The following is a 12,923-nucleotide window of genomic DNA, read 5'->3' as shown; positions in this document are numbered from 1 at the left end:
CTGTCATAAAAATTGCTCTGTGAAATATTGAATATCCATCTTATTTACAGATTTCCTGCTGAAATATCTCTGTGGGCGCCGGTGATTTAGTTGGCTGACGTGTTTAGATCCTTTGCTAGAAGTGATTGGCAAACTGGATCTTCACTGAGATTTCTCTCACTAATACTTTGATATAAGAGGTAATTTTTATTTCTGATTCCTGAGCAAATTGAACCTCATTTTGTAAAGGTGACTGGATACATCTGGGTGTAATGAGTTTAACCAGGAAGATAAAATCATTTTATACGTAGATGTCAAAGTTTCCAAAAACAAGGAGAGAGGGAGATTAATTGAGAGTTGCATCTTGGAATGACAAAATGCAGCTGTTGTTGACATCTGCGAAGCCAGCTGTTGGCACTGAACTAGACTTACTATGCATGGAGAGTGCTGTCTGTTCACTTCTGATGGAATAAGGGTGCAGTCAGCATACCCACTCAGTGAGCACCAAAGCATTGATTGGAGAGAAGAGTGATTTAACCATTATGCAAGTCCTCTTTTCCTCTCAACGTATGATCCAACTTAATCTGGACTATGGGCTGAAATACATACAGAAGTGTTTTGGAATCGTGCCTTATTTGCTCTTAACATTACCACCATAGGAAAAAACCTCTTCTTCCTTCCCACCTCCCACTGCAACCACCACTGTACTTTTTTTTTTTAAGGTTTTATTTATTTATTTGACAGAGAGAGGTCACAAGTAGGCAGAGTGGCAGGCAGAGAGAGAGAGAGAGAAGGAAGCAGGCTCCCTGCTAAGCAGAGAGCCCAATGCGGGACTCAGTCCCAGGACCCCGGGATCATGACCTGAGCCGGAGGCAGAGGCTTTAACCCACTGAGCCACCCAGGTGCCCCCACCACTGTACTTTTGACAGATTCATGCCCATAGCTGAAAACTCAGAATTTAATCCTTTACCAGCTTGAGGATAAGACCACCTATGGTGACCAGCGTGTTTTTTCATTGACAACGCACTTCCACGGGGATTTTCACATGTCCCCTCGTACATTTATGAGGCTCCTTGGCTTGTCATCCCTTCACTCAGTTGAAGAGACAGATTCAGGGTGGGTAGACAAGGGAGGTGACTTGCCTCCTTGAGCTGGACCACCTCAAGGCAACATTCTACACAAAAGACAATGTAGGACTTGGTTCCCAATTTAACTTTAATTTGTATGCTTACTTATTACCAGGATCTTTTCTTTCCTAGCACAAGAAAAATAACTTCCAAATGCAAGACCAGTTGTTAGCAGGAAGGGGGGTCTGGGCTGTTGGAGTCCTGGGTCCCGACCTCAGCTCTGCCACTTCCTCCTGGACTGAGGGCAAGTCACCTCCCTTGTCTACCCACCCTGAATCTGTCTCTTCAACTGAGTGAAGGGATGACAAGCCAAGGAGCCTCATAAATGTACGAGGGGACATGTGAAAATCCCCGTGGAAGTGCGTTGTCAATGAAAAAACACGCTGGTCACCATAGGTGGTCTTATGATCTCCCTGATATGAGGAAGTGGTGATGCAACATGGGGGCTTAAGTGGGTAGGAGAAGAATAAATGAAACAAGATGGGATTGGGAGGGAGACAAACCATAAGTGACTCTTAATCTCAAAAAACAAACTGAGGGTTGCTGGGGGGAGGGGGGTTGGGAGAAGGGGGTGGGATTATGGACATTGGGGAGGGTATGTGCTTTGGTGAGTGCTGTGAAGTGTGTAAACCTGGTGATTCACAGACCTGTACCCCTGGGGATAAAAATATATGTTTATAAAAAATAAAAAATTAAAAAAAAAAAACTATGAAGCCTAGCAATGAGATCGTTTTGCTGCCTCGTTACCCTACATATGAAGTTGCATATTCCATATCTTCCAGTTTTCCCTCAATTTTTTTTTGTTATTCACTGATCAATGTGGTCATGTTGTCTTGTGACCTTTTCAGTTTCAAAACAGAGCAATTTTAATAGAGGGCAGCATGTGTTAGATGCAAGTGGCTCCAAAACAAAAGGCAAGCACTCAGGGAATTTACCTTCTACATTTCACATCCCCAAGTAAGAGTGTTTCCAGTCTCTCATCACCTGCAGTCAGGCTTGTCTAGGTGAGTTCAGTTGCCCCAAATTGCAGGACTTGAGTAGTCTGGTGGTTGCCCATATGTTTCTGGCTGCCTAGCTGTGCCTCCTTGGTGTGGATTTAGAATTTCTGTGTTTACATTCATTCTGGAGGGAGGGAAGCAAGGGAGGAGGGAGGGAGAGAGGGAAATCTTGCATAATCGACTACAGACACTGTGGAAACCTGTCGCATCACTCTAGAGATTCCACACCTTCCTCCTCAAAACTGTAATTACTCCTAACTGTCCCACTTGTCTCCGATTTCCAAGTTTGAGAATGTCAAGGATTGCAAGTCAATCTCCTCAATTCCCAATCCTCCAGAACTACACTGTCTTTGAGAAGACTGATCATAGAGACAGGATCATGGACAGAGACAAACCATGTGTTCTGTACCAATAGTTGGAGCTCCTTGTCATGGGATATTTGAAACTGTACATCTTATGGAAATCCAGGAAACATGGACCATAACTGTAGAATGTGACTCCATATGTATGTATATATACATATATACACATATATACATACATACATATATGTACACACACTATATACACAATACACATATACACACTATATATAAATATATATACATGTACTATATACTCAGTATAGTTAGAGAGAGTTCATCCTTTGGAATACATCCTACAGGTATAATTCCATTTGTAATGATAGAACTTTACCTGAAAAGCAAATCTATTTTGAGTTTGCAATTTCAAACTCTCTTATCTAAGCCACGAGGTCCTCCAGTAGAAGGAAGAGGTTGGATGATAATGAAGGTATTAATAATAAACAGCTATGGGCGCCTGGGTGGCTCAGTGGGTTAAGCCTCTGCCTTTGGCTCAGGTCATGATATCAGAGTCCTGGGATCATGATATCAGCATCGGGCTCTTTGCTCAGCAGAGAGCCTACTTCCCCCCCACCTCTCTGCTTGCCTCTCTGCCTACTTGTGATTTCTCTCTCTGTGTGTCAAATAAATAAAATCTTTAAAAAATAATAATAATAAACAGCTATAATTGATTGACTGTTTTCTGTGTGCTGGGAACTGTGCTCTGAGCTTTTCATGTAGATCTCATTTAGTCTTCAGAACAACCCTAAATGGTGTCCTCCTTCCTTCATCCTTTTTTTAAATTGTGAAAAATACTGAAGTGGGCTTATGGGTGAGGAAAATGTACCTTGGGGACAGTAAAGAACTTGCCTATAGTGTCACAGTTAGACCAAAGTGAATCCTGGTGCTACCATTTTGAGTCAGGCCATCTAACCAGTAAACTTGGCTCTCTCAAAAACAGCTTCTGGTACAATGAATAGGAGAGAAGAAATATATTTATTCCTCATGGGGTGGGGATCCAGGAGGGTGATAGTTTCCCAGTAGAATATGACCAAGAATTTCATGGCCAGTATTGAAACAATGACTGTGAAATTTGTTCAGTATTCCAACAGCAGGACTCCCAGTGAAGTCATTGTTCAGATATCTTCTTTCAAACTAATTGAAGCTCTCTGAAAAAAAAGCCTCTTTGCTCCCACTGTTTCTCCTGGCAGCGCCAAATGTGTTGGCCAAGTGTATAGCCTGTTGAGGAAACTGCATAGGACTGAGAACAGAATGTTTCTAGGATTCTCAAGGATGCTTACTCCTCTTGAGTTAGGCAAAAATTATTCTTATTTCTTAGCTCAGCTTTAAAACTGGCAAGTCAGGGGCACCTGGGTGGCTCAGTGGGTTGGGGCCTCTGCCTTCGGCTCAGGTCATGGTCCCAGGGTCCTGGGATTGAGCCCCATATCGGACTCTCTGCTCAGCGGGGAGCCTGCTTCTCCTTCTCCCTCTGCCTTCCTCTCTGCTTATTTGTGATCTCTCTCTGTCAAATAAATAAATAAAATCTTTTAAAAAATTATTTAAAAAAACACAAAAAACTGGCAAGTCAGAGGGAAGTTGGGCCTCCCTGGACTGAATGGAGGCAGCTGGGTAATGGCATCTTCATTAATCCTCATCCCTTCTGGCCACATCCTATACCTATTATCATAGAGGGTATCATGAGCAAAACAGTGGGCAAATTAATTCATCTTAGGGGTGTCCTGTCAATTATGCTGGCTAATTATGGACTCAGATGATGGGGGGCTGAGTGGAGTCTCCTGGGATAGGCGATTCCTGGATTTCTGCCTCCCTTCGTTCTCACAGTCAGAGGCCAGCTAGAACCATCTCTCTCTCCTTTCCAATCTTCTCCCACCACTTTGCCTACACACTTTTACTACTCATTGTTTTTACTGGATAAGAGAAAATTTAAATTTGAAGTATGCAAAGGAGACGATTTTATGTTTGATAAAAAGGTGATAGCTCCATGCCCAAAAGTGACCTGAGACTAATGTGTGTTCCAGCCAGAGATACTTGGATTCCTTTTACAAATGTCTTACAGACCACTGGGTTACCCATTTGGGGTTTTTCAAAGTTGTGTGTGAGGTGACTTGAAATAATCCGTTGTAACTTATGGACTCATTGTGAAGATCAAGTGACCTAATGCAGGTACAGGTGAGGACAGTGCCAGTGACATATGAAGTGATCAGTTAGTGTTAGCTATTGATAATGTCAACCACCGGGCACATGGGTGGTTCAGTCAGTTAAGTGTCTGCCTTTGGCTTAGGTCATGAACTCAGGGTCCTGGGATTGGGCCCATGTTGAGCTCCCTGCTTAATGGGGAGTCCGTTTCTCCCTCTCCCTCTGCCCCACCTGTTCGTATTCTCTCTCTTACAAATAAATGCATAAAATATTTTTAAAACATGTCAACCATCCTATTGTCTTCAGTTTACTGAGAGGGAAACTGCGGCCCGGAAATATAAAGCAACCTTCTCAAAATCACATGGAAAACCAGTGGCAGGGTTGGAACTAGAATCCCAGACTTAACGGTTCTGTTTACATGTGTTCATAAATCAACAACTGTTTATTAAGTGCTTTATCTGTGCCAGATCCTGGCACAGATCCTGGCTAAGGATACAAAAGTGGAAAAGAAACAAAAATATGGTGGAAAAACCCAGCAGGAGCTTCTTGTTTATGCAGAGGGGAAGTATGACCCACATACGTCATATGGGTGACAGCCAGCTGGGGTCTAAAGGTGGCTTTCTAAGTTGTCTAGGTGATTTTGAAATTTCCACTGAGTAAAGTCCATAGTAGTGGCTCCTGATACCAACTTTTTACAATTTATTTTTAAATATTAAATATTTTAAATTTTGTACATATTTGTTGACTATTTATGTAATTCTCATGTTCAAGCATTGTTTTTTTAAAGGGGATTGCGTGTGCGGGAAACATTCTGCCAGCCCACTCCTCCCAACAGTGATCCTTGCAGAAACTTGCCATACATCCATCCTCCCATATGGTCCATTTCATTTCTCAAGATGCCCTCTGCGAGGATGCTGCGGGCCCGCTTTGTGTTCTTCAGTAAGCAGCCTTGCCTCCTTTCCTCCCTTCCTCCCTCCCTCCGTCCGTCTGTCCTTCCGGCCCTTCTTTACTTATCTTTCATTCCTCTCTCCTCTTTCTTCTCCTTCCCTCCCTTCCTCCATTTCCTTCCTTCCTTCTTTTCTAAGATTAGAAGCCCCCATTTAATGAGCCAGGACTTTGATTAATCAGAATCACCTTTGAAACAGGATTATATATTCCATCAAGCAAGACTAGCCTGACATGGATCTGGAAATCTAAATTCCCCCAAAATATTAACAAGGAGACTTGGTGAGATACTAGAGAGGTTGAGGCATTTGAATTCCACTGTCCTTTTTTTTTTTTTTTGGAAAGAGGCGTAAATTTTCCTGGGATGGGTCTCCCATGGGGTACGCTGTTGAAAATTAGGAAAGATGTCACCTTCACACTGAGAATCTGAAATTAAAAACACAAGGAAAGTGTTCCAGCCACAGATGGGGGAGGGAGAATTGAATTTATAGAGAGGGAAGGTGTTGCTGGACAGGTTGTGCCTGGCTGAGGTGAACATGTTTCTCTGGCTTCCTCTATTCTCTCTTGCAGGCTTTGCATAGGGCTGGAGCTCTCTGCTGGGATTTATAAATCCTTTTCTATGGAGTTTGTCTCCATTGGGCTGAGCAGATAGAACTAGTTTAATGGGGGCACCTGGGTGGGTTAAGCCTCTGCCTTCAGCTCAGGTCATGATCCCAGAGTCCTGGGATCGAGCCCTGCATCGGGCTCTCTGCTCAGCAGGGAGCCTGCTTCCTCCTCTCTCTCTCTGCCTGCCTCTCTCAAATAAATAAATAAAATCTTAAAAAAAAAAAAAGAACTAGTTTTATGAAGAGGTATTTAAAGGGAGAGCAATCTTCATTCACTCATTCATTTCTTTATAGAGTATTTATTGGGGGTCATGAGTCAGCAGTGTTAGGAGCAGCCCATGGCTCTATTAAAGGGACCCCCCCCAAGAGATGAACATGAGGAGTGGTTTACAGAGGCTACAACAATCCCACTAGCTCATCCCACCCAATGCTGCCTCTGTACCGTGGGTATATGATGACATCGCTTACCTGTGATGTCACGAGGCCATCCACCAGCCCTCGGCCCTTGCTCCTCACAACCTGATCCACCCTCTTGAATCTTACTTGCCCATATGGTGCTTTGGGTGACAGTAGCATGAGCTGACATATGTGGAAAGGGGTCTGTAACTTGGGAAGAGGACTGTGAGTACAGGAAGCATGCTCCATTGTGTGAGTGATGGTGTCTCTAGTGTGGGAAATTGAGGTTATGATAATGACAGCCCAAGGCATCCAAGCTCATATCAGCTTCTCCTGTTTATATATCTTAGGTGAAAATGATAGATGGGTAACTATTTGCATGTGTGGGCAGGGTTTGTGAAAGTGCGAGAAACGGAACTTTCAACCAGGCTAGGAAGACAGCACTTGCTCCCTCTCCCGGGTTCTCAACCTTGGTGGGTTGAACACCTACACTTCTTGGAAGGAATGACATTTCTTTCTATTCCTATTGTATATTTCAAATGGAAATCTGTGTTTTTAGGAGTCAGTGTGTCTGTTTCTGCAGATCTGCCCGTCCCTTACTGAGAACAGCTCAAAGAGGAGAGGAAGGAACTGGTAGTAACCAGAACACGAGACTTCCTCCCCTGGTTCCTCTGGCCCAGGGTTCTCCTTCAGTCAGAGGCGCTTCATGCCAGGGCATGCGTGCCAGGGAAGGACTAGCGACTCAGGGCATCAAGATATTTTAGTTCCACCAAGAGGCATTGAGTGCCCACTCTGTCCCAACCATTGTGTTAAATACCAAGGGTGCCAAGAAGAAGCCCTGAGGACAGACCTGGGGAGAGAAAGCCCCTAAACCGATAATTTCAGAATAATACAGAAGGCACTCTGCAACAGTACATTTGCAGGATCCTTCACGGGAGGGGGCTTCCTGGAAAGGTGACACCTGAAACTGACTCTTAAAGGACTAGCAGGGGAGCTGGTAGAAAGGGGGCGGAAGGAAGGTCCATTTGGGGGGAGGACTGGCAGGGACACAGACACTAGGAAGGAAGTGGGGAGGGCCAGGCCAGAGGAAACCTCCAGAGTTTGCTATTTCTGCTAGCTTAAATTCAAAGCTTGGGGAGGTTGGTGAGAGACAAGGAAAGCTACCTGGAAAGGGAGGAGGAATGCAAAATCTAAGGACTTTTAGTCAAAGCAAAGACCAGCAAGCAGGTGGTGAAGCTCTAGGTAAGCAGCTTCCAGCGTCTAAGACAGCAAAGAGTTTACGAGGGCATCAACATAGTAAATGCTGGTTCTGGCCCAGGAGCTGCTGCCTTGTGCCCTTTGCACATTCCGGTTATAGTGTGGGATATTAGCACAAGCAGCAGAGGGTGAATCCTATTCCAGATTATTGGAGGGCCAGGGATTCTGGGCTCATAAACCTGAAGACGGCTTGACTTGTCCTCAAAAACTCCATCCTTTAGAGATCCATGAATGTCCCTAAGCCTCTTTCAACCCTATGGGCATATTTGCTTAATCACAAATTTCATGTTTACTAATAGAATTCAGTAAAACTGTAATGAATGAGAATATTTTAAGATAATTGTCTCTCCAGATAAAAATAGATATATGATTACTTATAGAATATTCAGATAATGCAGGCAAGTCTGAGATATCAATTTTAATTGTGTGGTCAAAGGGTAATCATTGGTAATATTTTATATATCTAGCATATATTTTTATTTCCCGTTTTTAGACCTATTATGATAAAATTAATGTCTCCCACACAAAGAAAGTGGGAGTGCCAGTTACCAACTTACTACCTCTGAGCTTTGAATTTACCTTTCTTCTCCCTGTCTGGTGATACTGGAGCTGGACCTGCAGACAGTTCTCCTTTGCCAGCTGTCTGGGTCATAGGCTCTGTTAATAGAAGGCACTGGTTTGCCACTTTAAAGCCAAACAGGAGGGAGGAATTGCCCTTGCTAATCCTGGTGCTGGCACCAGTAGGTCCGTGTGGAGGGGCCTGGTAGTGTTCATCCCAGCATCCTGTATGGACCAGCTCCACTAGCCTACACCCTCCAGCAAGTTCTCCCACTACCCAGAGACCAGTAGTGTGGACTAGCTCCCCTCTGCAGCCTCTGGCCAGTTTCTTCACCATCCAGTAGGCTGCTCCTGTAAACCATTTCCAGCTCCCACCTCTGACAAGGGTCTTTGCCACAAGCAGACTGATTCTTACCCTTACAGAGGCCAAGTTCTTAGTTCTTTCCTCTCACTGCTCTCTGGAGGTGTTACTTCTGAACTCCTTAAAGTTTTCTTTTACCCCTGTTAGTGATCAATCACCCTTATCAGTTCAGACATCTTTATATTAAATGTTTCTGTCCCAGCTCTTGGTGTTGTTTGACCTTCCTGAATGGCCCCTAACTGAAGAAGGGTGGGAAGAGGAAAGGTGTTATATATAATTTGGGATGAAAGAACAGTTTCCCCCACTTTCCCCTGCAAAATTATGACACACACACACACACACACACACACACATACACACACACACCCCTACCCAAAGGTCATTGAGAATCTATAAATTCTTTCTTTGTGGGCCAGGTTTTCCAGAAAGCAGACCCAAGGTGGGCCCTTGTACCATACTTCATTAGTGAGTGCAATCCCAGGGAGCAAGAATTACAGGCAGAGTGGTTCAAGTATGGGGGAAGAGAAACCCAATGTGAAGACGCATTAGCAAACTGGCTGCCTGTAACTATGGCAGATTGCTCAGCCTTACTGAACTTTCGAGAAGTGGCATAAGCTGCTTTCTGTACCCCACTGGCTCCAGGTGCATCCAAGGGGCTTGATAGGTATTTAAGTTATTTACTACATAATGTGTCTTCCCAGTGATACACAGTGCTGCTGTTTCTGTGTGCCTTGGATTATTTTTCTTAGATCAAATTATTTAAAATCTATTTATAGTGTCAAGACACAGGGAATGAAAATTTGTAACCAGAATTTTACTGGAAATTTCAGAAAAATAGAATTCCTTACTTCCTAAATATTTTGGTTAATAGAAATTTTGTGTTTACTGTGTTTTCCCTAGACAGATCTCTTCACTGTGACGAACATGTGCCATTCATGTAATGGCACGGTTTGTGTGTGTGTGTGTGTGTGTGTGTGTGTGGTGGGGAGGGGTGAGATAAGGTGGAACCATCAAAGATATACATCCAACCAGAATTTTTTGCAAATTGATATACATCTAATCATAAAATCACTTTTCAATATCACAGAGTTAGCGTCTGTTGACCTTCAAATTCTTAAGGTTCTTCTGAATTACCTTTGGCTTCTCAAAATTATGCAAACCGTGCCCCCTGGGGAACCCCAACTCCACCAGCTGGAATAGCCAGAACAGAGCAGCCAGAGAAGTGCAGCACCACTCTCCTGAAGAAAGTATGCATACTAGAAGTTGGTTAAAACTGGACTAGCCAAGGGGCGCCTGGGTGGCTCAGTGGGTTAATCCTCTGCCTTCGGCTCAGGTCATGATCTCAGGGTCCTGGGATCGAGCCCCGCATCGGGCTCTCTGCTCGGCAGGGGGCCTGCTTCCTCCTCTCTGCCTGCCTCTCTGCCTCCTCTCTGCCTGTGTCTCTGCCTACTTGTGATCTCTGTCTGTCATATAAATAAATAAAATCTTAAAAAAAAAAAAACTGGACTAGCCAAATTAGTCATCCTCCCTAGGAGGCAAGTGAGGGGTGAAGGAGAGAAGCAGACAGAAGGACTAGGGCTTTTCAGAGAAGGAAGCAATAGCACCGCAATCTCCTTACCAGTTTTTACAACCAGTATGGGGGCAAAAGACCCTGAGTGAAGGGTCTGGGCCTGCCAGCTGACCATGAACAATGCTTGTATTTTCTACTAACTCACTCTACCCCCACCTTGGAGTCCAATTTCTTTCCGGAGAGCTCTCCTAACCTTTAAGAGAAAATTCGACTGCCTACTGGCGGGAGTCGTAGGAGGTTGTAATCAGTGTCTGCAACTTTTCCTCAAAAAATCTTCATCACCATGAATTTATTTCCCTGATACATAATTTAAAAAGAGAAGAGGAACGTGCACCAGTACTTGTGTGATTCTGTTGACTGTGGAAACTCTGGCGGGGCACCCCAGCATGAGATAAGGAGCCCTGGAGTCCAGAGTCTCTGCATGCCTGTGCTTGTAGGTCAAGTACACACGGCCACCCTACACAGATCTCATCAGCCTTCATTCTCCAATCACAGATGTACTTGTCTCCACTTCACTTGCCCAAGATTGGATCCAACATTTTGGATCCAGTATCTACTTCAGCTTCAGCTATCTATGGGGCTGGCCCAGGTTTTTAATCCATGGTACTTCACCCAAATGTATCATAAAAACTTGTAAGAAGGAGTTCTGGGCATTCCGATTTTATTCCAAATAAAGAGTCCTTCCTTCCCCCAACAGTGTTTAAATGAGTGTAAGAAATTGGCATTTGCCTGTTTTCTTGGCTTTTTTTTTTTAATTTTTTTTTTTAAGATTTTATTTATTTATTTGACAGAGAGAAATCACAAGTAGATGGAGAGGCAGGCAGAGAGAGAGGAAGGGAAGCAGGCTCCCCGCTAAGCAGAGAGCCCGATGCGGGACTCGATCCCAGGACCCTGAGATCATGACCTGAGCTGAAGGCAGCGGCTTAACCCACTGAGCCACCCAGGCGCCCTGTTTTCTTGGCTTTTCAGCTCACTTGATGAATTTGAATTTTTGCACCTTCACCTTGATTGCTCTGGTGGAGAAAAGTCAGTGGAGATTCATGGGCCTATCTTCTTCAGTAACCATGTCTTCTTGGAATCAAAGCGATTCTTCATAGGGCTTGTAGCAGTCAGTGGGCAGGGAGTACTCTTCCTGTGTCGGAGTTAGAGATCCCTTTGGAAATCGTTGAATGCTATGAACCCTCTTTCAGAAAAATGCTCATACACATAAAACTTTGCACATAATCCTCAGTACTCACTGCCCCCTTGTGGAAACCTGTCTCTGGAACCTGATTTTAAAAATCCCTGATTTGGGTAAGCCGAGTAGAAAAACAGCCCAAGGCAATGTGATTATCAGGAGATAAAACTAATGGTATGTGTGTGACTGTATAACATGTAAATGTGAGAAGGACTTCTGGGAAAGAGCAGACACTGCAAAAAGGATCTAAGAATAGGACCCAGGAGATGTGTGATCCAGATGGAAAATTCTAGCTCGTTGACTCTCAAGAGCTCCAAGAAATGGCTCCATTGATACTTGCTTCCTCCCCAAACATTACACATTTGGTGTCTCAATAGGCATTCAATAAATACTTATTTTGAGATAAATTGACTTGAATTCTCCATATGGGCACCATTTCTTTGTTGCCCTATAAAGCCTTACTGCCTGTGTGGCAATCGTCTGGTTTGGTGAGAAACACACCAGCCAGCCAGTAAGTCAGCTTGGAGGTAGAGGTGGAGTTTTGTTTGGGAAATGATTCAGAAGCTTCCAGAGTTGTGTAGAAGAGCATCTGAGTCCTGGATAGAAGAAATTAGAAAAACTTGAAGTAAGTGGGAACACTTTTTTTTGTAATAGCAAATAGAAGTTTAAAGTGTAGTTTAACAGTTCCATCAGTTCAAAACCTAGAATTACAGCATTCTTAAATTTTTTCCTTCAATGGATATTCACAGAGAGCCCACTACATTCTAGAAAAGTGCTAGATCCTGCAGATCTAGATCTTAGCAAAAGTGAGCACGACAGATTGGAACCCTGTCTTATAGAACTTAATCTGGAAGATTGCAGAGTCCACCACCCTGGTCATTCTGTAGAAGAAGAAGGGAAATGATCTGTCCAGGGTCACACAGCTAATAGGGAACTGAATTAGAGCTCAGGGCTTCTGGCTTTCCAAGAGCACAATCATGTGAGTAAGAATTTGATGGTGAAATTGAGAGGATTATAATATTTTACAATAAAACATTTATTAAGTTTCTATGATATTCTATACCAGTTCTTAGTTAAGGGCCAGAAATCCTGAAATGTATAATTAAGTTTGTCCTTCTAAGATATGGTGGCTAACATAAATTTGCTTGTAAAAACCAATGATTTTAATAGGCTAGCTTTTTATATCAACAAGGTGCAAACAAACAATTGCTTGATTCACAGTTCTTGGAAGGAAAAATAGCAAAAAGGAAAAGAGAAGAGGGAGGAGACAGAGGCAGCAAGAAAATGTCAAGCAGGAATTGAGTCATGTTTTGGCGGTGGAAGTATTTTACTCAGAGGAGATCAAGTTCCTCTCTGTAACCTTATAAACCACACTGACAGAAAGCACCCACACCCCTGAGGAACCCCACATTTGCACAGTCCAGTCTGCATGGGAAGGGGGAGGCTGAGGGG

This window comes from Mustela erminea, chromosome 5 (assembly GCF_009829155.1).
Source record: "Mustela erminea isolate mMusErm1 chromosome 5, mMusErm1.Pri, whole genome shotgun sequence".
NCBI classification, from domain to species: Eukaryota; Metazoa; Chordata; class Mammalia; order Carnivora; family Mustelidae; genus Mustela; species Mustela erminea.
Note: the sequence above shows the minus strand (reverse complement) of the source record.